The sequence below is a fragment of the Cervus elaphus genome, chromosome 1 (assembly GCF_910594005.1).
Source record: "Cervus elaphus chromosome 1, mCerEla1.1, whole genome shotgun sequence".
Taxonomy (NCBI): Eukaryota; Metazoa; Chordata; class Mammalia; order Artiodactyla; family Cervidae; genus Cervus; species Cervus elaphus.
This window is the reverse complement of record NC_057815.1, coordinates 87,334,489-87,360,071: the sequence shown is the minus strand read 5'-3', so window position 1 is coordinate 87,360,071 and position 25,583 is coordinate 87,334,489. Positions and strand designations below refer to the sequence as shown.

General features: G+C 54.5%; 1 protein-coding gene across 4 annotated transcripts in view; it reads right to left on the bottom strand.

Moving 5' to 3' along the window:
- The window catches only part of CD82 (CD82 molecule), a 56,434-nt gene that overhangs the window by 26,742 nt on the left and 4,109 nt on the right, over window positions 1-25,583 (bottom strand). The gene's annotated exons all lie outside the window — the stretch shown is intronic.

Below are 25,583 nucleotides of genomic sequence, written 5' to 3'. Positions count from 1 at the left end.
AGTATTCTTGCCTAGAGAATCCCATGGACAGAGGAGACTGGTGGGCTACAGTCCATGGGGTCGCAAAGAGTCGGACACAACTGAGCAACTAACACTAGTGGTAAAGAACCCGCCTGCCAATGCCGGAGACGTAAGAGATGCAGGTTTGATCCTGCGGTTGGGAAGAGCCCCTGGAGGAGGGCATGGCAAGCCACTCCAGTATTCTTGCCTGGAGAATCCCATGGACAGAGGAGCCTGGTGGGCTACAGTCCATGGGGTTGCAGAGTCGGACACGACTGAAGTGACTGAGCACACACGACAGCTCCAGACCCAAGGACCGTGAAGTGCTGCCTCCCAGGAGCGGCCCTGACTGCAGAAAGGGGTCTCTGGGATGGCTGGGGCTTCACTAAGTAGTTGGTGAGCACCAAGGCCACTGCTCAAAGGAGCTCTGGTTTGCAGGCAAGAAGGAGGCAGAGGCTCCTCGGCTGGGATTCCCTGATACCACAGGCAACCTCGCTGGTCTCTCTTCACGCACTCAAATTATACTAGGGGTTCAGCAAAGTAAGCCCTTCAGCATCCTATGAGCAAACTGGAGCTCAGAGGGGTGAAGGAGCTTGCCCAAGGTCATGGGTAAATGGGCCAGCAAGGACAGAACCCAGGCCTCCTGGCCCCTGAGGCCACATCCTCCTCTCCAGGAGGCAGCTGGATGGATTCAGATGCTTGAACAGGCAGCTGCATGATTGACAGGTAGGTTGGCCAATCAGGGAAAGCCCAGAGACTACCTGAGACTCACCTGAGGGAAGAGAAGGGGCTGAGAATTAGAGTCTGGGGCGATGGGTGGTTCCTGGACCTATCGGCCGAGATCCAGGATACAGAGTGTTTCTGCCCCGCGAGTGCTGGCACTACCCCTTAGAGAAACAGGGAGCAAGAGATGAACACGTCGTCCGTGCTGGGCAGAAGATGGGCAGTCCCACGAAGGGCTGGAAGTCAGCTCAGGCTGGGGACACGCCCAGGTTGCCCCTGATACAGGGTGACATCAACCTCAGTGAGACCACAACGACCACCAAGCCCCAAGGAGACCCCAAAGTCGGAATCCGAGGGCCTGGGGTCACACTCTAGGGGCCTGAACCTCAGTCTCTTTATCCAAAAGGAAAGAATAAGGGTTGGCGTAAGGCAGGGAGTGGCCAGTTAGGGCCTGTGGATCAAACCCAACCCACCCTCTAGATGCTGTAGAGCTCACAAGCTAAGAACAGATTTTACATTTTTAAGTAGTTAGAAAAGTAGAAAAGTCTCCCAGTCGTGTCTGACTCTTTGTGACCCCTGGAAGTCTCCAAGCCAGAATACTGGAGTGGGTAGCCTTTCCCTTCTCCAGGGGATCTTTCCAACCCAGGGGTCAAACCCAGGTCTCCCACATTGCAGGGGGATTCTTTACCAGCTGAGCCACAAGGGAAGCCCCAAATCATATCTTCCCTGACCGGGAACCATTTTAAGTAGGTGGGAAAAAATAAAAAGACTATCTTGTAACACATAAAATTCAAATAAATAAAGTTGTCCTGGGACCCAGCTATGCCCACCCTTTTATGTATTTGCCCATGATAGCTATCACAAGCAATGGCAAAGTGGACTGGTTGTGACAGAGACCACTGGCCTGCAAAGCCTGAAACATTCCCTGCCTGGCCTTTTATGGAAGTCTGCAGGCTCCTGGCGCAGGGGAGCAGATGGTACACACAAGTGTCTGGAAGAGATGGCAAGAACCAGGACTGCTGATAGCTTGGGATCTTGGCGAAGAGCGAGCTGCATGGCAGAAATTGAATAATCAGGAAGAAGATGCAGGATCCCTAGAGAAGGGTTCAAACCCTCGTTCTGCCAATGCATGGTCAGAGAAGGGACTCATGGGGTCTTGATGCCCAGTGGAAGCCCGTGTTATAAAGAAAAGTGAGGTCAGTGCCTGGCACAGTCAGGGCTGGATGAGCTGGAGCTGGGGAAGCGTCTTCATCAGTGCTTTCCCGAGAAGCGATGGGTGAGCGTTTCACTTGCACATGAAATTAGACAAAGAGGGAGGCTCCCGATGTTAGGCTTTCCTGTATACACTTTCTGTAAACACGAGAAGGTCTGCCCATGCTTTCCTATGAGGACGTCTTGACAGTCACAAAACAAGGGAAGGAGATGCAAGCCCATCTCTTTTGGAAAATTCCAGGGAACTGTCACAGATAGCTCTATGAGCAGCAGAACTTCACTTTAGAGTAGGTAAACGGACCATTTCTAAGCAACTTCGATTTAAATTGACCAAACATGTAAATTCTATGCCAAATCAGTTTGTACAATGAAATTATTACACTATTGGTATTTTACTAATTCCGGCTCATCCTTCAACACTCACTTCAGACATCTACCTCCTCCAGGAAACCCACTCTGGCCATCCTTGTCACCACCGTCACCGCCACCCACTCCCCACTAACACACAGGCTGGCTGGGAGCTCTCCCCCTCTGCTTCTTTCCAGCGGCACTGGCTACTACAGCAGTTCCCACAACAGGCTTTGGCATCAGACTGCCTGGGTTTGAACACTGTTCTATCACCTCCTGGCTGGCTGTGTGACCTTGGACAAGTGACTTAACCTCTCTGAACTTCACCTTGCTCATCTGTGAGAAGAAGAAACATATAACCCATTTGGCAGATCTGCCCAGAGATTAAACTAGATAATGTGGGTAAAATGCCTGGCACAGAGGAGGCTGTCAATAAATGGGGGTTACTATTATAACTCATGATGCTGTACAGTAATTTTCTACTTACTTGTCCATCTCCCCTGTGGACTCTGCTATCTTGAGGGGAAAGGTGATGTATTCTTTATGAGGTCAACGTGGGCTCATCCAAAATTTGCTGGATGAGAGACCAGGCGGATGCAGGGAGGGATGAGTGAATGGATGAAGGCATAGGTGGGTGATGGGCAGATGCCTGGATGGAGGGAGGGGTGAATGGAGAGGTGGTGGGCAGATGGATAGAGAGGTGAAGGGGAGGGGAAGGAACTTCCACACGGAAAACCAGGACTTTTCAGATGCGTGGTCACTCGAAAGGGGCCTGAGATCCGTTGCCCCCAAGTCAGCTGAGACTCCCTTTTCAGACTTCTGTCTTGTCCCAAGGGGTGGGGTGGGGGATGTGTAGGGGTGCACACAGGGCCAGCTCTGCCTGCCAGGACCCACAGTCACGGCTCCTTCACCTTCCCCGGTGCAGGGAGGGGGGAAGCCCGAGGGGAAGAACCCCTTCTTTAGGAGAACCCCTCGTCTGTGCCGGGCCCCTGTGAGTTCACCCCAGTGGAGTGGGAGGTTGGTTTATCCCTTGCCTGATGAAGGAGGAACCCCCGGCCTGACCCTGGAACCCGGGTGTCCCTGAACAGCCCTGCGGAAACCAAGTGGTGGGGGGCGGTGTGCTGTGGCCTCTCCAGGCCCCGAGTCTGGGGGTTCAAGCTCGGCGCCTGCTCTGAAGGGACGCCCTGCTTGAGACCCAGCCCAGGTGACTGTCCTTCCCACCCCCACCCCGGACCTGCCTCTTCAACTGTCAAGTGACAGGCTGGGACCAGAGCAGAGGCAGTTTCCAGGGTAGTTCTTCGGAATACAAGTCCTAGAAGACGCACCATTCAGAACTAGAGACTCCCCTGTCACCAAGTCTATGCAGCGCCAGTTCTTCCTAAGGGTCACATTAGGCTATTAGCGTCTCCAAGGCACCCGGCAGTAAACACCGCTGACCAAAAACCATCTATCACTCAACAGCCTAACATCGCTTGGAATACATCTTAGGAAACGCCAAGCCCAAGGCTCTTGAAGGTCCCCTGGGGCTGGGGCTCCTGAACTCTAAGTGCTGCAGGATTCAGAGATGGGGAGATGAACAGCCCTTCGACCCACCAGCTGGCTCAGACAGGGCACCCGAGAGCCACGCTCGGGTCTCCTCCTCATTCCTTTATCCTACAGCCGGATGGGTCTCCTCCAACCCTTGACCCTCCCAGCTCCCCGCCCCACCTCCTGCCCTTGTCAGGCCGTCATGCCCACTGCAGGGAGGGCTCTGGGAAAATACAAACTAGATCCTGTCACTCCCTGGCCAGCAACCCTCCAATGGTGCCGGAGCCGAGGCCTTCTCTGCAAGATCCAGACTCTTATGTGGCCGGTGAGGCCCCGCCCGCTTGGCCCCGCCCTGCCTCCATCCTCAGCACCTCCATCCTCCCGCTCACAGGTTCGTTCCTAAGGCCGCTCCTTCCTGATGTCTGCATACCAGGTCCCTGCCCACCGGAGCGCCTTTGCCCTCGCAGTTCCTCTGCCAGGAGCACGCTGCCCACAAAGACCCAGGCTGGCTCCCTCCCTTCCCCTGGGCAGGCGGAGGTATCCCCCCGAGAGGCCTTCCCTGAACACCTGATCTACACGGCTGGCTGGCTGGCTGGCTGGCCACGACTCCAGCTGCGTGTGGGAATCAAAATATGCTAATATGCAGCCCCTGGCCCCTGCCCCAATCAGGCCATCAGACTCTTGGGTGTGGGGTGGGGGCATCCCCTGGTGCACACCCCTGGTGTCCCCTGGGCGACACCTGGGCCCATCACATGGCCCTGCTCACCGCAGTCACCTTACGCTCCACTACCGTGACCGGAGCCCCTATTAGAATAGAATATGGTTCTGTTAGTTCTGTGCTTCTAATAGAATATGGTTCCTTCAGGGGAGGGGCTGCATCCATCTCATTTACCTGGTAACCCAGAGCCCAGGACAGTGCCTGGAACACCGTAAGCCTTCCGTGTATATCTGCAGGAAGAAGGAAAGGAAAGGAAGGTCTGGGGAAGTCAGGAACAGCTCCTTAGAGGGGATAAGGCAAACCGACTTTGATCCTGCAGCTTCAGGTCTCTTGGTATTGTTCCATCACTCAGTCGTGTCCGACTCTTTGCGACCCCATGGACGCAGCACGCCAGGCCTCCCTGTCCATCACCAACTGCCGGAGCTTGCTCAAACTCATGTCCACCCAGTCGATGATGCCATCCAACCATCTCATTCTCTGTCGCTCCCTTCTCCTGCCCTCAGTCTTCCCCAGCATCAGGGTCTTTTCCAGTGAGTTGGCTCTTTGCATCAAATGCCTAGGGCTTCCCTGGTGGCTCAGATGGTAAAGAATCCGCCTGCAGTGCAGGAGACCTGGGTTGGGAAGATCCCCTGGAGGAGGGGGTGGCAACCCACTCCAGTATTCTTGCCTGGAAAATCCCCCTGAACAGAGGAGCCTGGCGGGCTACAGTCCTTAGGGTCGCAAAGAGTTGAATGCTACTGAGCAACCGAGCGTATCAGGCGGCTAAAGTATTAGAGCCTCAGCATCAGTCCTTCCAATGAAAGTTCAGGACTGATCTCCTTTAGGACTGACTGGTTTGATCTCCTTGCTGTCCAAGAGACTCTCAAGAGTCTTCTCCAGCAACACAGTTCAAAAACATCACTTCTGTGGCAGTCAGCCTTTTCTTGGTCCAGCTCTCACATCCATACGTGACTACTGTAAGGAACAGTATGAAAAGGCAAGTCCCTGGTGCTTAAAAATAACATCATTGGCTTGTGGGGAAGGGGTTACTTCCCTTCCCCAGGGATTGAATTTTAATCTCTGCTGGGTCAGAAAAGGCTGACAGAAGCCATGAACCCTCTCTCTAGAAAGATGCATGAAGCCAGGCAGGCACACGCATTCTCCTGGTTTCAGGGGGTCACTAACCCTGGAAAGCTAGGGCCTTACTTCCCCCATCTCCTGATTGCTAAAGCAGTGGCCCCTCAATCTTGGCCGAACCTTAGAATTAGCTCTAAACCTTGCTGGTGCCTGCCCTGCTAACCCCGCCCCCAAGACCCTGAAATCCTGATTTAATTGCTCTAGGGTAAAGCCTGGGCACTTAGTTCAGTTCAGTCGCTCAGCCGTGTCCAACTCTTTGCAACCCCATGGACTGCAGCACGCCAGGCTTCCCTATCCATCACCAACTCCCGGAGCTTGCTCACACTCAAGTCCATCAAGTCAGTGATGCCATGCAGCCATGTCATCCTCTGTCCTCCTCTTCTCCTCCTGGACACTAGGGTTTTATTTTTTTAAGCTTCCCAGGGGATTCTCATGCATCGAGACCCAGCGTGGCCTGGGCCCCCTGCTCTGAGTGGGGATGTCTCGGACCTGGGAGTCCTGAGGCAGCAGGTCCTGGCCAGGGAGAATCTCATGTGAAGCTTTCTGTTCCTCTGCTCCATCCTCGGCTCTTCCTGGAGGCATATTCCCGGGGTGATTCACCCCGGCACAATATCCGCTGTGCAGGAGGAGACTTTTGAGATCACTGCTTTTCTCAGAGGGGCCGGAGAACACAGGAGACTACAGATCCCATAGCAAACTCGGAGCTGAGCACACCATGGAAGACTTGGAGATTCCTGGTCCAGAACACTGTTCTTTCCACCTGCTGCCTGCCCCAGTTCCCCGGGCCTTCCTCATAGATATTTAAGGAGAACTGACTCTGCGTCACACAGTCGTCCTTGGTTCTCACCCCTGTATCTGCTACCTCCAGGCCACGCAGTCTACAGAGCTGCCTCCTGATCAGTGAATGGAGAGACTAAACCCACCCACCCCTCACAGGTGTGAGAGTGAACTGGACTCAGCCTCCGCATAGTAGGGCTCAATCCATGGAGGTACCCTGGCCCCCTCCTCCCACTGTCCCTACCCGAAGATACCAAAGCTGCCATATCTTACCAAATGTGCAGTCTTGGGCAAGCACTTCAGCCCCATGCCTCAACTTTCCCACCTGTAAAATGGACTTAATAATGGGCTCTGGTGAGGCTTACATGATTTAGTGTCTGTAAAGCACCTGGCACCTAGTAAGTGTCTCATAAATGCCACCAATTATGATGATGATGATGATGATCCGGAAGTTGTTGATTTCCTGACCAACAGCCCAAAGCCCTCTGCAGGGCCTTGAGCCAGCCTCTAGATACGTGCAGGGGAATGCCAGAGAGTGACTACCCTGCTCTCAGGCCAGGGGGGCAGGGTGAAGCAGGGCGGGGCTGGGCCACCTGAGGAAGGAGGCCTCTGCCCTCCATGGAGGCAGGGCCTTTGTCTCTGAGCCTCTGGGCTGTGTCTCAGCGGCCTGCCTGAGACCTGGGTGTCCAGCCAGTTGGGTGAGTTGGACAACTGATCTCGTGGGAGCCCAGGCAGCTTGGACAGAAAGAGGAGAGAGCAAACCTGGCCTGGCTGCTCAGCTCTGGAAGCCCGCCCGCCAACAGATAACGCCACCTGCACGCTGGTTCCTGGCCACCCAGCTCTGCAGTCCTCTGGACTTTGTCCCGATGGCCCGAGGAGAGAGATGGGCCAAGGTGGCTGTGTTTGTTTTCACCTGTGACAGGTGCTGTCTCCTGAAACCCATGCTGCCTCCCTGGAGGGGGCTGGCTTTTTGGCCTCCCTATATCCTCCTTTTCAATCTCGGGTCGTACTTTCCCCTTGTTGTTAGAAAAATGAAAAGCTATTACCCTGGGCAACTGGAAAATTAGGAGGCCCTCGGAGTGGGTTGCCATTTCTTTCTCCAGGGGAAATGGCAACCCTCTCGAGTATTCTGGCCTGGGAATTCCCTGGATAGAGAAGCCTGGTGGGCTACAGTCTGTGGGGTCGCGAAGAGTTGGACACGACTGAGCGACTAAACAACAGCATGATTAGGATCTCAGCTTCTCTCAGGACTTCGGTGTGAATCCCAGCTCTGCCTCCTCCTGTGTGACCACCAGCGAGGACACTACTCAACCTCTCTGAGCCCAACGTCTCAGCTCTAACACGAGGACACCAGCAGGGCCTCCCATCTTACAGGGCTGTTGGAGGACTGAGATGAGGCGTGTAAAGAGCTTTGGGGACACTATCAGCTCCTCACAACGCAAGTGAGCAAACCCCACAACCACCACTGTGGGGTGGAATAAACACATCCAGATCAGACCTTCCCAGGAATCCCAGGATTTCACAGCCCAAGTTCAATTCAGTCGCTCAGTGGTGTCCAACTCTTTGCAACCCCATGAACTGCAGCACGCCAGGCTTCCCTGTCCATCACCAACTCCTGGAGCTTGCTCAAACTCATGTCCATTGAGTCGGTGATGCCATCCAACCATCTCATCCTCTGTCGTCCCTTCTCCTCCCACCTTCAATCTTTTCCAGCATCAGGGTCTTTTCCAAACAGTCAGTTCTTCACATCAGGTGGCCAAAGTATTGAATCTTCAGCCTCAGTCCTTCATTGAATATTTAGGACTGATTTCCTCTAGGATGGACTGGTTTGATCTCCTAGAGCCCAAGCCAGAGCTCAGGGCCTTCTGCCTGTCTCACCTGGCCACATCGCGGTAGCAGAGGGACAGCACCACGTCTGTATCAGCCCATACCCACCACCCCTCGTTTAATCTATAACAACCCTTGAGACATCATCACCCCTGTTTAACAGATAAAGAGACTGAGACTCAGGTTCAGTGACTTGCCTCGGGCCACACAAGTGAGTGGCTAAGCCCTGACTGAACTCAGGCCTGCCTTGAGACCAGAGCTCCTCTCTCTTCACCTGCTGCCAAAGCAAAGGGGGTCGATGGTGGAGCCCGCCGACCCCACCCTTCCGTACCTTGGTCTGCTTGCCTGACCCCGATCCCACCCCAGCTCCAAAACCTGACTCTTGGCTTCCTGTTCAGGAAGGAAAAGATCAGCCCCACCAATCCTGGCCACGCTGTTCCTTCAGGGGCTGATGAGACCAACAGATGTGGCCCTTCCTTGCTTTTCTCTGAAGCCCAAGCAATACGACCAGAGGGCCTTCGACATGAAGAAGGGGCCGCTCTGACAGAGGGTGCAGCCTGGGGAAAAGCAGACCCTTCGAATCTTGCAACCTCCCCACCAGGCCCGATGCAGCCAAAGACCCAAGCTGAGGTTGAACCGTAGCCTCTGATCTTTCCCTCTCCGTGACTCCCTTTCCTATGTTTTTTTGCAGGCTGCTTGGGCCCCATGCAAACCCTGCTCCCTCCTAACCCTGGGAGCTAAGGCTCACACACTCAGATTCACAGTGCTAGGAAGGCCTTTGACATCACCTACTTCAGCCTTCATTTCTACGAGGAAGAGACCGAGACACAAAGAGGACCTTGAATCCCCACTCTTCTGGGGAGTGTATGCGTACAGAGCAGGAGGGGGGCTGGCTAGAGCCGTCAGTACTTCCCAACCTGTTTCACATCATGACTCATGTGGAGAAATACACATATATACTCAGCACCTGAGGTGGACAGGCAGGACTGAGCCTGGTCTGAGGTGACCCTCCTAGGGCTCTGTTCCCAGGGGCTGAGGAGATAACCAGCCATTCGGGAATATTACTTGGGAAATGCTAAGTTAAAGGGATCAGTTCAGTCCAGTCGCTCAGTCGTGTCCGATTCTTTGCAACCCCATAGACCGCAGCACACCAGGCTTCGCTGTCCATCATCAGCTCCCAAAGCTTGCTCAGACTCATGTCCATCAAGGTGGTGATGCCATCCAACCATCTTTAGGACTATATGAGAGGATGCCCAGGAGCCCCAGAGTCTAGGAGCCCTAACAAGAAGACCCAGATTCCCAAGTGGGTTCTCAGGGAGCCAGTCAGCTTCTGAGGACCCTTACCCAGCCCCAGGTGTGGAGGCAGAATAATAAATCAGTCCACAGTATGAACTCTGAATTGAGAGAGACTTAAATTCCAATTCCATTTCACAGCAACATGTAACCTTTGGCAAGCTGCCTACCCACCCTCAACCTCAGTGTCCTTATCTATAAAACGGGGATATCAAAGCTTGTTCAGGAAGATGGTGGAATCAACTTGCCAAACTCTAGGAAGCAAGTACGACAGAGGCAGAAGTCTCTGGGAAGAGGTCGTGTTAGGCAGAGTCCCCTCCTCACATGGCAGGAGGGTATGCATAAAGATTGTCCCTTGAGATGTGGGGTGCAGAGAGATTCCTACAAACTGCCCCTGGAAAGTTACTATCACCCAAGAACTTGAAACAGATCCCAGGCAGAGGGATGGCTGATGAGATAAACATTTATGAAAGCATCCCCATTTGAGCGGTGCTTCACTGATCTCATCTTCTTTAACCCCACAATCCCCTGCCATGTGTGGGGCACGGCTTCTGTCTTATAAGCGGGGTGTCTGGGGCTCGGGAAGGTAGTGGCACCTTCTCCAGTCACACAGAGGACAGTGGCCCAACTGAACTTTGTGTCCCAGACCCTCCAACTCTGGAGTCCAATGTCCTAACAGCTTTGTGACACCGCTCCCCACCGCCAAGCCTTTTCACGTGGGGTCACAAAAGCCCAACATTATGGGCACAAAAGCCCATGGAACCAGAGTATCCAGGAGCCGGGCCAAGTGTCTGCAGGTCTGACAAGCACACAGCGGCTGTGGAACTCTTACCCTATACCCGGCAACTGGCAGCCGTGGGTGCAGAGGGCCGGGCGGAACCCACAGGACCTGAGTAAACCGAGGACTAATCCTCAGAGGCGACCTCAAAGAGGGCAGCAAACCTCCTCCTCCCAGAACAAGAGGGGACTTCCAGAATGGCTCATGGGGACTTCCCTGGTGGTCCAGAGTTTAAGAATCTGCCTGACAATGCAGGGAACATTGGGCAACCCCTGGTCCAGGAAGATTCCCCAGGCTCTGGGGTCCATGCTCCACAGCTCCTGAGCCTGCTTGCCTAAGCCCATGCTCTGCAGCAAGAGAAACCGCCCCTATGAGAAGCCTGAGCACCACACCTAGATAAAGTCCACAGGAGCAACGAAGACCCAGTACAGCCAAAAATAAAAAAGAACAGCTCATGGGCCGGAACGGAGAAGGCAATGGCACCGCACCCCAGTACTCTTGCCTGGAAAAGCCCATGGACGGAGGAGCCTGGTAGGCTGCAGTCCATGGGGTCGCTGAGAGTCAGACACGACTGAGCGACTTCACTTTCACTTTTCACTTTCATGCATTGGAGAAGGAAATGGCAACCCACTCCAGTGTTCTTGCCTGGAGAATCCCAGGGACGGGGGAGCCTGGTGGGCTGCCGTCTATGGGGTCGCACAGAGTCGGACACGACTGAAGCGACTTAGCAGCAGCAGCAGCCTGGGTCAGAATGCCTGAGTGGCTGCCCTCCCAGAGGGCCCCCCAAGTGGCCATGTCTGCTAGGTTTCTGTCCTGAGTCCATGCAGTTCATTGAACCCCCAAGTCCAGCCCCAGACTGGACACAGGAAATGAATGGATGAAACCTACCCTGCCCCCGGGGAGTGCTCAGTCTGGAGAGGGGACAGACCGGAAAGTGAGCAATTGGACACCAGCAATGTCATAAAGCTGGGCCCAGTGATTCCACCCAGCCTCCCACTCTCCCTCTGCGGGGCTCTTTAGAACACAGACCCCAGGATTCAAGAATCACAAAAGCGAGCCTCCTTGCAGTTACTCTCCGCCAGAGATTGTGCTCAGTTGTTCACTTGGCTCAGTGTATCCTTGCAACGACCCCACGGGGCAAGCACTGCTTTTAACCCATTTTACAGTTGAGGAAGCTGAGACTCAGGGTGGCAAAGGGACTGGCCCATGGTTTACACAGACCACAGGCTGGGAGTTGAACCCCGAAGTCTGACCAGAGGCTCTGAGCATAACCGTACTGCCTGCAGAAATGCAGTGATTCATGATAGAAAACTAGAGTAAGCTCGCCAAGGCCCAACCTACATTCATTGGGTTTCACAGCCCAGCCTCTGGACCCAGCCAATTGAAGACATTCCGCCGAGGCACCAGGTCCCAGCTCACATACCCTACCCACCCGGGGGCCTGGCCAGCTGGGGGCAGGTGCCTAAAGAGGGGTTAACCTCTGAGTCGGGGCTGCAGAGATGGAGACTGGGAGCTGGGTGTGGGCCGTCAGCAAGGTGATTGGGGAGAAGGAGGCGAAGCTCTAATCAGGGACCTCACATGGCAGCAACCATAGCACACACACCCCCGCCCTGGGCTCGGGGAGGAAGAGATGGGCCACGGTGATGCCACCTCCTCCAAGCAGCCTTCCCAGAACATTCTCCTATGCAGACACACACGGGGCACTATCTGGCAGCCCTGACCATCTTGGCCTGAGTAGCTGGGGTGGGCATCGGGCGGATAGGGGTTCAAACCCTAGCTCTGCCCACCCCTCAGTGTCACTTAACTTTTCTGAGCCTCAGTTTCCTCATCTGAAAAGTGGACTAATACTTCCTACTTCCCAAGCTGTAGTTCTCAGCACCTTCCTAGGCCTAAGAGCTAGCCTGGCCTTGGGGATATCTGATGGAGAGAGAGACACAGATAGAGAGAGAGGTGAGTGAGACACAGTGATGGCAAAGAGCTGCACACACAGGTATAGGGGCACTGTCTCTCCCGAGTCCTGGGGGGAAAAGCAGAAAAGATGGGGAAGAGGAAGGAGGGTAAGGGCAGGTCTGTGACGCTAAGAATTTGGAGGAGGAGGGCGGGATGGAGCGGGCGCTTCCACCTGGCTCAGCCGGGGAAGCGGGGCCAGGGCAGGGCCCGGGGGCGTCCCTGCTCTATCCTGCAGACCATCCTCCTCACCTGTCTTTTCCCCTGCGTATCTGTCCGTCTGTCTGCCGGGGGCTTGCGCCAGCCTTCCCCTCTTCCTATTTCTGAGACCAGATCTCAAGTCTCTTCGCACATCCTGAGGGCCTCTGAACACCCAGAGTGTCCGGGGCACTCACTGCGGACACGGGCCCCAGACCCAGCACAGACTCTCCTCCCCAGGGTGGGCACGGGCTCCAGGGAGGAACAGCCTGGGGATCCATTTCCATGGTCGCTGCAGGGGTCCAGGCCCCCCGAGGCTGGGGGAAGGGCTCCACCCCACCCGGTGCGCTTGTAACCGGCCCAGACAGGCGGCAGTTGGGGGAAAGCAGGTCACAGGGGAGACCAGCGCAGCCTGCGGGGGCTCCCTATCCAGGGCCCCCGGGACTGCAGAGGGGCAGGGCCGGGACAGCTCCCCTCCGCTGGGCTCGGCCAGGGTGGCCCCTCAGCCCCTGCTAGGCCCTCCAGAGATGCCCTGGCTTCAGAGGCACAGGAGACTGGTGGGGCGTGGGTGGCAGGGGAGATAAAAAGAGAGGCGGGAGAGGGAGACAGGCAGGGATGGGAAGAGAGAGAGAATGACAGGCGGAGAAGGACAGACAGACCCCCGGTGGGGAGGGCCCCAGGGCAGCCAGCGCTCCGGGCTCCAGGCCTCAGGCCCTGCAGTCTCCATGGGAAGAGCCCAGGCGGCCCTGAGGCGACCCCTGACCAGAGCTGCAGGCCTTGCTGCTCCAGGCAGGACGCTGCCCTGGGAGCCAGCTCAGCTCTGCCCCCGAGACCACCCATCTGCCCTCACCTCCTCTGTCGCTGAGAGCCCTGCCTCCCGCTGCGGCCTCCTGGATGGACCGGCCCGCACCACCCTTCTCCCCCCGGCCTCAACCAAGGCCTATTCCCGCCTCAGCCCGCCCTTCTCAGCCTCGGCCTCCCGCAGATTCAGAGAGTGCCAAGCGGTGCCTGGACTGGCACCCCCCTCTTCCTACACACACACACAGAGACACACACACACACACACAGACACACACACAGACACACACACACACACACAGACACAGACAGACACACAGAAACACACACACAGACACAGACACAGACAGACACACAGACACACACAGACACACAGACAGACACACAGACACACAGAAACACACACACAGACACAGACACAGACAGACACACAGACACACACAGACACACAGACACACACAGACAGACACACACACACAGACACACACACACACACAGACACACACACAGACACACACAGACACACAGACACACACACACACAGACACACACACACAGAAACACACACACAGACACACAGACAGACACAGACACATATACACACAGACACACACAGACACACAGAAACACACACACAGACACACACACACACAGACACATATACACACAGACACACACAGACACAGACAGACACACACAGACACATATACACACAGACACAGACAGACACACAGACACACACAGACACACACACACACACACACAGACACAGACACAGACACATATACACACAGACACACACAGACACACAGAAACACACACACAGACACACACACACAGACACACACACACACAGACACACACACAGACACACAGAGACACACAGACACACACACACAGACACACACAGACACACAGAAACACACACACAGACACACACACACAGACACACACACAGACACATATACACACAGACACACACAGACACAGACACACACACAGACACAGACACACACACAGACACAGACACATATACACAGACACACACACACACAGAGACACAGACAGACACATACAGACACACACACAGAGACACACACACACAGACACACAGAAACACACACACAGACACACACACACAGACACACACAGACACACACACTCACACAGACACAGACACAGACAGACACACAGACAGACACACAGACACATATACACACAGACACACACACACAGACACACACACAGACACACACACAGACACATATACACACAGACACACACAGACACACAGAAACACACACACAGACACACACAGACACACACAGACAGACACATATACACACAGACACACACAGACACACACACAGACACACACACACAGACACACAGACACACACACACACAGACACAGACACAGACAGACACACAGACACATATACACAGACACACACACACAGACACAGACAGACACACACAGACACAGACACACACAGACACACACACAGACACATATACACACAGACACACAGAAACACACACACAGACACACACACACACAGACAGACACACACAGACAGACACACAGACAGACACACAGACACACAGACACACACACACAGACACACAGACACACACAGACACAGACACACAGACACACACAGACACATACAGACACACACAGACACATACACAGACACACACACAGATACACACACACACAGACACAGGCACACACAGACACAGACACACACAGAGACACAGGCACGTACACACAGAGACACACACACACAGAAATACAAGTACACACAGACACAGAGACAGAGGCACACGCGCACACACACAGACACAACACAGAAACATACACACAGAGACACACACATAAAGACACAGGCACACACACACAGACACAGACACACACACACAGACAGAGACACACACAGAGACACAGGCACACACAGACACACAGACACAGGTGCACACACACACACACAGGCACACACACACACACATGCTGATTCCTGAGCAGCCTGGGTCTTTATCACCAGATAGGTGCTGGACTCACTCCCAGGCCTAAAGGAGCTGAAGCCGGATGAGGGACTTGACCTCAGGCAGCAGCACCTAAGCCACCGAAATGAGCATCCAGGTCCCAAACAGCCCCCTGGAATCTCCCCAGCTCAGGCCCTGGGGAGGAAAGCGAAAGCCCAGCCAGCTCCACACTCATTTCTCTCCATCAACCTCAGCTGCCCCGCCTCAGCCGTGGGTATGGTCCCTCTGCTAGCCCCCAAAGCAGGGGCCCTGCCACCCCGACCCTGGAGATCTAGGGCTCTGCCACCCTCACCTTCTCACAACCCACTTCCCACTCCCGACTCCAGGGGCATGCCTGCGGCAGAATGCAGACAAGACACGAAGGCCCACTGAGGGCTGGGGAACGGGGCTGGGTAGACAGGTCATGAGGCCCCCACTGCGGGCTTTGAAGAGTCCCCTCCCCTGCCTCGGATAACCGCAGTTCACTCCTGCCTTACAGGGAGGAGACAGGCTTGGGGAATAAAAATGCTCTGGCACAATCAAGGGAAACATGATGATGATTATCACTGTGAGAAGGTTCCGGGCCACACGGAGTTGGGAGGAGGAGGGTATACAGACAGACAGATGGACAGAAGTAGAAAGGAAAGGGGCTTGCTGCTAGGGTCTGTGCCCCCCGTGAGCTGCAGGGGCCAGGCATGGGGTTCCGAAATTCTCAGCACAGGGACCCTCCTCCCGTCAGGTGGGGCTTCAGGCCTGGGCCGGCTCCCCCGCTGCCCAGGGAGAAAGGAGCCCGGAGGGCTGGCGACCCCACACACCAGGCCCAGAGCCAGGATCACAGCAGCCTGGCCAGCCTCCGGGGGGCCAGAGGGAACACGGACTGTTTGTGTCGCAGGAGGAAAGTGGACATGGAAATGAATTGTGACTGGCCAGACTCCAGGCTCCTGGGAGGGAGAACACAGTGCTTCAGGCCACCTGAATTCCCACCCCTACTCCTCCAGCTCTCCCAGGAGGCCCCGTGTGACCCTAGGAACACAGGTCATAGGTGTGCGCCCCTTCCACAGACCTGGAAACTGAGGCTCAGGAGGTACCGTGCCCAGGGTCACAATGTGGGGCTGGCAGAGCCTGTTGGGAGCTGATTCTGTCTGTCTGCCCAATCATCCCATTATCTGCCTAGAACACCCCCATCCTGAGCAGATAGAGTTCAGGCCTAACACCAAGGCCCAACCAGACTTCCAGCCCCTGGGCTGGGTGGTGGAGGAGGAATGAAATCCAAGCTGACTGCAGGGAAAGGAGAGTGGCCAGCGTTTCCCGAGAGCCTCAAACTCACTGGACATCAGCGGTCGGTGTTTTATCCATTGCATCTCATGCCAGCCTCACAGTGACCGGTGAGGAAGATAGCGTTCTAGTTTTAGAGGGAAGCCAGTGGCCAGAGAAGAGAAGTGACTTGCTCATGGTGGCAAAGTATGAGAGAAGCAGGTCTGAGGCTGACCATGGGTGGCTCGGCTGTCCCCAGCGCTCGCAGACCCCCGGCGGCTCGGGCCCACAGCAGCCAGTCGCTGCCCTCATTGCCACCTTGGAGCATTAACTAATCCTGTGAGGCAGCTCACCCGCAGGACAGAACCTGAGACAGTGAAGCTGGCTTGGCCACAGGGAAGAAGGTGACTGGAGTTGGGTCTGGAGGGAATGAGGAAGACTCAGACCAGGAGAGAGGAGGAGCTGAAGGCGTTCAGGCAGAACCAGAGGGCAGGGGAGCTGAGTCCTGAGATCTGGAAAATTCTGCATGGTGTATCTGGAGGGTAGGTACAGTCCTCCGGGAGACCAGGGGTTGAAGTGGGAGGAGGACCTTGGCCAGACCACCCCCTGTCCTGTGCAGGAACTGGTAACAGGGGCAGCCTGGACAACCCTATCTTCCTTCTCCATGGTTCCCAGCCCAGAGCGAGGATCTTTGGCCAGCCTTTCCTGGAGTCCTGGGCCCCTGGCACCCAAGAGCCAACAGCCCAACTAAGAGTCCTGGGACCCCCCAATCCTGAGCTGAGAACAGAAGGAGCCCAGAGTTCTCCCTTCTTACTTAGGAGGCAGCTGGGGTGCTGGACCAGGCTCAAGATGGGAAGCAAAGACAACATGGGTTCAAGTCCTGGCTCAAAGCCCTCCTTAGCCATAGGATCCTGGGCATCTCACTTACCGCCTCTGACATGATCTGTGAAATGGGCCCAGTAATCACCACCCCCTGCCTATTTCATAAGGGGCTGGGAGGCTTGCAGGAGTAAGCACATGAGAAAACGTCCTCTGCTAAAAGCTATAAAGCATAAGGTATCATTATGAGAAATGAAGACCTGGGTGCCCCAAGGCAGAGGGTGATTTGCCATGGTCACACAGCCAGGGGGCACCTGAACATGATTTGAACTATGGCTCCCAGTGGCTGGGCCAGAGTCCTCTCACTGCAAGACCCCAAGTCCCCAGGGAGCCCCGTCGCTTGGGCTGACCTTCTTTGCATGGGAGGTGGGTGGGGCACAGGCTGTGTCCCCCACATCCCAGCTCCTTCCAGGACCTGCTACCACTCCAGACCAGGGGGCCCAGCCTTGGGGTTTGGAAATGAAAGCCCAGCTCTGCCGCCTCCAGCTGTGATCTTGGACAAGTCGTTCCAGCCATGAGAGCTTCAGTTCCCTCATCTGTAAATGGGTGTGTGTGTGTGTGTGTATGATGATAACCTCTACTGGTGGGAGGGGGCTGGTGGGAGGGTGACCTGACATCATGGCTGCAAAGTGTCCACGGCCAGGCCTGGCACACATCAGATGGGGCTCTCTCCCCTTCCTCTGCTGTGCCTGCCAGGACAGCGCCCGGGCTCAACCAGAGAAAAGTTTCCAGCCTCCTAGAGGAGTGGCCCAGAACCATAACTGGGAACGTAAACTGGCTGGAGGACACGAGATCTCTGCAGGAGATCACATTACTGGATGGTCAGTGGGGGTAAGATGTGGAGCAAGACGCTGGCTCAGAGACGATGTGGGGGAACCTGGCTGCCCATCCCCTCACGTGGAGTCAGTCCCCCAGGGCGGGCACAGGGTCCAGGGACTGCATCTCTGCTCCTGCACGACCCCTGCGCGGGGAAGCCCAGAGACAGCATGTGCATTTTTTGGGGAGGCGGGTGGGTATTCAGGAGGAGCATGGAAAGATGACAACGTCAGGGGTCCTAAATTAGAGCTCCTCCTTGGTGGCTCTCCTTGGACCTATCAGGTCACCTGTCAGAGCCTCAGTTTTCCTTTCCATAAAGTGGGAATGGTGGTGAATATCTTCTCCTCTTGCACACAGTTATGTAATAGTGCATCCTGGAGAAGGGTGATGAGCTAGGGGCAGGGGCAAGCTGAGTTCAGATCTCACACCAGCCTTTGTTAAAGAAGCCAAGGTTCCTACCGGCAGCAACCCCAGGAGCTGAAATTCACTGCAGAGCCTCCTCTGCCCTAACCCACTACTCCATTATTCTCAGACTATGATCCCACACCAAGAGCAGCGGCACGTCCCGGGAACATGTTAGTGACACACATCCCTAGGCTGCACCCCAGACGGACGGAACCAGAAACTGTACGGTCTGCGTTTTAACAAACCCTCCAGGAGACTCTGATGTACGTCAGGGTTTGAGAACCATTGCAACACCCCGTGACCTGCCTCCTATTCCAGAGAAACTTCCTCCCACAGACTCATCTCCCATTCCCTGGCTCCCAGCAGGCTGTTGGGAAGGAGTCACCATGGAGAGAGGTCATTAAATAGTAAAGATCCCATAATTAGTTAATGACACGCCAGGCTCCCCGACACGAGGGTCAAAAGTCAGACTGCAGTCGTAGAGGAAAAGCTCTTTCGTATCTGTCTTTCTCTGCGTCTCTGACTGACTGTTCCATATACATGTCCCAAGAGCCTGCCCGCTTCCCTCCGTGAGCCTGCTCAGCACCGAGGGACAGACGGTGCCTCTCCCCTCAGGTGGTGGCGGTTTAGTCGCTAAATCGTGTCCGACTCTTGTGATCCCATGAATTGAAGCCTGCCGGGCTCCTCTGTCCATGGGATTCTCCAGGCTGGAATATTGGAGTGGGTGGCCATTTCCTTCTCCAGGGGATCTGCCCGACGCAGGAATCGAACCTGGGTCTCCTGCATTGCAGGCGGATTCTTTATCAACTGAGCTATGAGGGAAGCCCCCCTCAGGAGACCTGGAGCTAAATGTTGGTGGAGGGGGGAACATACACCCTGGTACATATCACAGAGAGGGTTTTCCCTGAGAATCTGGTCCTCAGACCTTGAGTTTGAAAATCATCTGACAGGAAAGCCACTTTGAAAAATTCAGTCTGTGAAGATCACTCAAGTTGAGAACAAAACAGACATATGGACAAGGTGGTCACTATGGCAATGTGGGCACAAATGAAAAATTCAAAACGGCCTAAATGTGCAACAGCAGGGGAATGTTTAACTGGGTCACGGCAGATCCACGTGGTGTGATGCTATGGAGCTGGGAAACCCGCTGTGGAAGAATATTGAATAACATGGAAAAATCCTCCTTCTACAGTGTTAACCTAAAAGCAACAGCACAGGAAGTGGTTCATATGTGAGATCCCAATCGTGTGTGTGTGTGTGTGTGTGTGTGTGAACACCAAGCCCTTCTCAGGACTTATCTCTCTCTGAGCAGTTATTTCCTCCTTCGCATCTGTTCTTCACCCTCAAACTTTTTCCACAAAACTATTTCTTCAGTAATTAGAAAGTGTTTTTTTTTTTTTTAAAAGGGCCCATTAGTTCAGGCAGAGATGAAGGGTTTTTTTTTTTTTTTTAAATGACAGAAATGGATTGGGATTGATATACACACACTATTATATATAAAATAGGTAACTAACAAGAACCTACTGTGTAGCACGGGGAACTCTACTCAATACTCTGTAATGACCTATATGGGAAAACAATCTAAAAAGAATGGATATTGGATTATATATACAACTGATTCACTTTGCTGTACATCAGAAATTAACATTGTAAAATCAACAACACTCCAATAAAAATTAGTAAAAATAAACAATTAAAAGGTTGATAGAAATGTCTCTTCCCTTCATCAGAATCATTGACCTGAGGGCAGAGGGGGAGGGTGCTATAAGGGAGGCTTGGTTACCACCCCCCTACACACACACTCAGAGAGTATTCATACTCCGCATGGTCCCCAAGTGATCCCCATGACCATGATCAGGATGGAAGGGAGGATAGGTTTGTTCAAATGCTACATGATATTTTTTAAGAGTCCGATCTGTCCAGAGATGAAAGGCAGTGAGCTCTTCAAGCCTTGAGGTGTGCAAGCAAAGGCTGAATGTTGTCCAAGGGATCAGACGGGGCAGATAGGTTGACTCAGGGAACTATAACGCCGTTCACAAGACAGCATTATATGATCTTGTGAATTTAGTCACAAGCCCCCAGCTTTGCCCTCGCTCTCGGCCAAAAGCACACGCAGATGGAGGCTGGGCTTGGACAGTCTGATGGAAGACTGAGCCCATAGAGGCCCAAGGCCCTCCTGACCCCAGATTTCCAAATAGGCCCAGAAAACTCTTTGCTCCAGATCAGGGACCTCGGTCTTTGGGGAAGGAGGACTCTGTTATTTCCCCAAAGGGGTGGCAAGGGCAGCCTTCATTCATCACTATCACCCTCATCATCCTCTGGCTTGAAAGGAGGGTGTATTCTGTGCTGGGCCCACTACTATTTCACCCAGAGCTATGATCTCATTTAATCCTCACCGAAAGTGGTGAGAGAAGGGATCAGAGGGGCATCGGAGAGCCTCGGACATGGCCTCCTGCAGCTGTGAGTTCAGAGAAGCCAGGGGTCAGGCCACAGAGGCCTCTCTGCCTACGTGCCCGACAGTGACCCAGGGCCTGGTTACCCACTCACTTGTGACGAGATCTCAGACAAAGCAGTCATATCCACCCCCACTGAGTTTCTATTTCCTTTATACGTAAGGACGTCTCATCGTGTCCCATTGCAACAGCATTCTCATATTCCATCTCCTAAGACAGTGAGTGGGAGAGTGATTTTCCAGCCTCGGTAGTAGAATTACTCATTGCTAACATTAATGTCAGCAACGTCAAATGAACATTAATCAGTGTTTGCCTAACAGGTATCATTAGAAGCACCCTGTAGGTTTGAGGCGGAACACATATTCTTCTCTCCACCTGTTTCCCTGAACACCCGTGCAGGCTGAACACCGGAGGCCTGGCTCCACCCACTTCTTCGCTTCAGGCCAGGACCCCCAGCAGCGGCTTGTCTGATTGGTTCATCTCGGAGATTACTCCATACGCTCAGTGGGGGTCTGCCCGTCTCCGTGAACCAGGTTGCCTGCTGGGAGCATTCCGCCTGGGCTACTCCCCTGTCCACTACCACCTCTTGCAGAGAGGCTGGCTCCTGTTCAGAGCCGCCTGTGACCGGACGCGTAGCTCTGCCAGTTCCAGGGAAGAGAGTTAGTCAGCCCTCCGGGCACCAGATCTAAAGCCACGTTTTCCTGCCTGCCTTTGCAGCTCCATCTTTGTCAACTGCGCTTTTCACTTGGTTCCAAATTCAGAAGGAGAGGGCTTCCCTCTAAACTTAAAGTGTGAAGCTCCTGTAACCTTCACAGCATTGCTCTGAATTGTTTGTTATTGCTATCATCCCTGTTTGACAAGTGAGGAAAGTCAGCCCTCTGGAATGAAGGACTGTGGAAATGCTTTCTCAACCCCAGGCAGCACTCGGGGCGTGTCCACCACGATGCAGGCTGGAGTGGGCTCCCCTACAGGCCTGACGCTTGGCTTCCTCCACAGACACTCCCTCAGTCTTTTGAGGCTTGACAAATTGACATTCATTCCAAACCAACACCCCACCCCCTTTTGAAATAAATATGATTTATTAACAACAACAAAACCTTCAATGTGATCCCCAAGTTCACATAATGCATTTCTGTTTAAATATGTATAGTACGTTTTTTGATAGCTTTATTGTGTGTGTTCTTTCTTTCTTGAGCATAAAAATAATGCGGGTTTATTGCAGAAGATTCAGAAAATGGGGAAAAGTTAAAAAAAAAAAAAAGCCTGTAATTTGATCTAGATAATCCCATTATTATGTTGTATATAAATGTATTCATCTGCTTTTTAGCCTTGTTGAATGCAGTCATGTGGGGGGGGCACCCGGTCATTCTGTTTCTGGTGTGTCTCTATGACACTGTGGGGACCAGACCACCTCCAGTGACTGTTTCGGGGCAGGAGAACAGGGTGGGCAACCACAAGCCCTTTCCCTAAATCAAACCCTGCAGCTCCCCACTGTGATATCGCATGGGCTTCTCTTACAAAAGCCAAGTGCAGCCAAATGTACGATAATAAGAGTTTTGCAGCCAGAGAAGGGCTATCCCTTGCCCAAGATCATATGGCAAGTAAAGGATGAGCTGAGATCAGAACCCAGGTCTCCAGATTCCCAGACTCAAGCCATTCACCAAAGACTGCTCCCAAAGACTTAAATCCTGCTCCCTAGGGGCTTACCGGGAGGCACAGTGGTAAAGGGTCCACTTGCCTAGGCAAGAGACGCAAGAGATGTGGGTCCAATCCCTGGGTCAGGAAGATTCCCCAGAGTAGGACATGGCAACTCGCTCCAGTATTCTTGCCTGGAAAATTCCATGGACAGAGGAGCCTAGCGGGCTACAGTCCCTGGGGTCGCAAAGAGTCAGACATGACTGAAGCGACTGAGCGCAAGCACATTAGTAATAGCAACATTACCCCAAACAGCTGACACATATTAATATAAAGCACTCACTGTGTGCCAGGCACGTATCACACAGGCTTCACATACCCTGACTCGTATCATTCTCAAACAACGCTATGAGATAAATACTATAACTGTCTACGTTTTAGATGCTGAAACGGATGGGCAGAGGGGTTAAGACCCTTAGGGTGTGCCTAAGGTCACACCCCGCAGGTAAACAGCAGAAGCAGAAACGATAGTCCGATTCCAGAGTCCACAATGTTGCCTATGGTTCCTTTTCCACTGTCCTGGGCTGAGGCCAGCTGGACCTCCGGCAGGCTTCTGGAGCATTTACTGCCTGAGAAGCAAGAGAACTGGCCTAGGGGACCAGGCCCCTGGACCACTTGACAAGTGTAGCCCGCTGCCACTTCACAGCGGAGCCAGGAACCAAACCTGGGCTTCCTAACGTCCCGTTTCCAGCACTTCATCCTTTTTTCTGCATGGGTGCTATGAACCCAGGTCTAGAATCCTCAGCAACTCCCATCCTGGGTCACCCCTCAACACAGCAGGGAACGTCAGGGGTGGGGCCCAGAGAAAGGCAAAGAAAGAAGCCAGGAAAGAAGCCAGAGGGAGAGCGGACAGGCCTCCCAGAGCTCCCCACCGGCTGGTCTCCGGGGACAATGTTGGGGGGAGCAGGGGTCTAGGAGGGCATCTTCCCATCCCCCAGCCCTGAGCCTGCGCCTCATGGGACAGGGGCACCTGGCACAAATAACTGCTGACGTGAAGGTGGCTTTTCTGGCTGAGTCAGGGTTCACTAAAGGCCAGAGATGCCCCCACCAGGCTGGGGCTGGAGGAAGTTGGGCTCTTCCCCTCTCAGGAGGGGAAAGGCCGGGGCTCACAAGGGAAGTCGAAGCCCAGGCTGAAGCAACAGCCACCGTGTCCCCACCTCCCCGGACCCCAGTTCCAGGCCCGGGGTGGGCAGTCCTGAAGGGCAAGGCAGGGGCATGAGACCCCGCGTCCCGGCCCCACCCTTGCCCAGGAGTCACCGAGGATCTGGCTCAAACTGGGTCCCACTGGGCCACCCTGAGGAGAATCACTCACTCGTTCAACCTCCATTCCTGAGTGCCTACTGTGGGCCAGGCTTTGTGCCTGCAGCCGGGACACAGAGATGGACAGGGCTTTCCCTGACTGGCAGGCTTCCCAGGGACACTCCATGTGAGGCCAGACAGCAGCGGAGAGGCGAGGGCCCCGCGTAGACCAGCACAGAGGGAAGAAGGGAAGGGCAAGGAAAGGTTTCAAAGGAAGTCTGCCACTGATGTGCAGACCCACTTCCCCTCAGGAAGCTTAGCGTCACGCTGGGGAAACCCAGCGACCCCCAGGAAGGACACCATGTGGGCGGAGATGACTGGTGTCTTGGGGCACGTGCACACAAACGCTGGGCAGGCACAGAGGGCCTGTATGGAAGGCTGGGGCTCTGGGGAATGCTTCCGGGGGCCTGAGGAGCAGTCTGCTACAGCCTGGGAAGACTGGCCAGATGTAGAAAATAAGGGCAGTGGATGCTCTCGTTGAGGGAGGGTTCACCATGTGCAGGCAGAAAATTGCTAAGCGCTTCACGTGCAGCTTTTTTTGTTTTATCCTCACGTCACCCTACGAAGTAGTAAGCATTATTATCTCCAATGTACAGATTCAGAAACTGAGGCTCAGAAAGGGTCACGTAGCTAGGGACGGGCAGGGCCAAAACTTCGGCTCCAGTTCTTCACCACCATGCTGGTCTATATTCCTAATCTGTGGACAGGCAGAAAGAAGCAAGGGTGCTTCAGGTCAGAGGTAGTAGGCGAGGCTAGGAAGTGGGATGGATTGCCGTGTGTTTGAGAGTTGCCCAGTTCTACTCCGTACCAACCCTGTGTTGTGTGTGTGTGTGTGTGTGCACGCACACACTCACATGTACCCTACTTTACAAGTGTCGGGGGAACCCCAGGGATGAGTCAGGAACCAGGCAGCCCTCAGACACCAAGTGGGCCCGTCACAGAGGCCCTGGGCCTGCGGCTGGCCTCCTCCCAGGCAGCGTCAGCGGTTGAGGGGAAGAGGGAAGCCGGCGTAGCAGGACGCTCAGCCCATGTTTACCTCTGGGCTTCCCTCCTGTCTCCTCAGACCCAGGCTTACGGGAGGGGAAGCCGGTGGGCAGGACAGTTCCTGCTGAGATTAAACCGGCCCCCCACTGCACCCCAGCCCTGGCCTGTCCTAGAGAGGGGCCCAGGCTCTTCCCTCTTGCCTGCCTCTCACACAGCCAACTCCTGACCCTGATGCTCTCGGTGAAATCGTAACCGCCCCTTGAGTTCCCCGTGGGGTGGAGAAAGTGGGTTTAAAGATTTGGAGCGAGGGGTCAAGGCCAAGCCAAAACCACAGGGTGCCAGCGGGCCCCAGATGCTACAACACAAAAGGAATGCTTGGGGCTTGGGGCTGCCCCCCTCTGCGCCGGGAGGGGCTGTCTGGGTCTCAGAGGGGGACAGGGGCTGCGTCCCCAGGGTTGGGGGGTGAGAAGGTGGGGAGGAGCTTCCAGGCAGTGGTTCAAAACTCTGA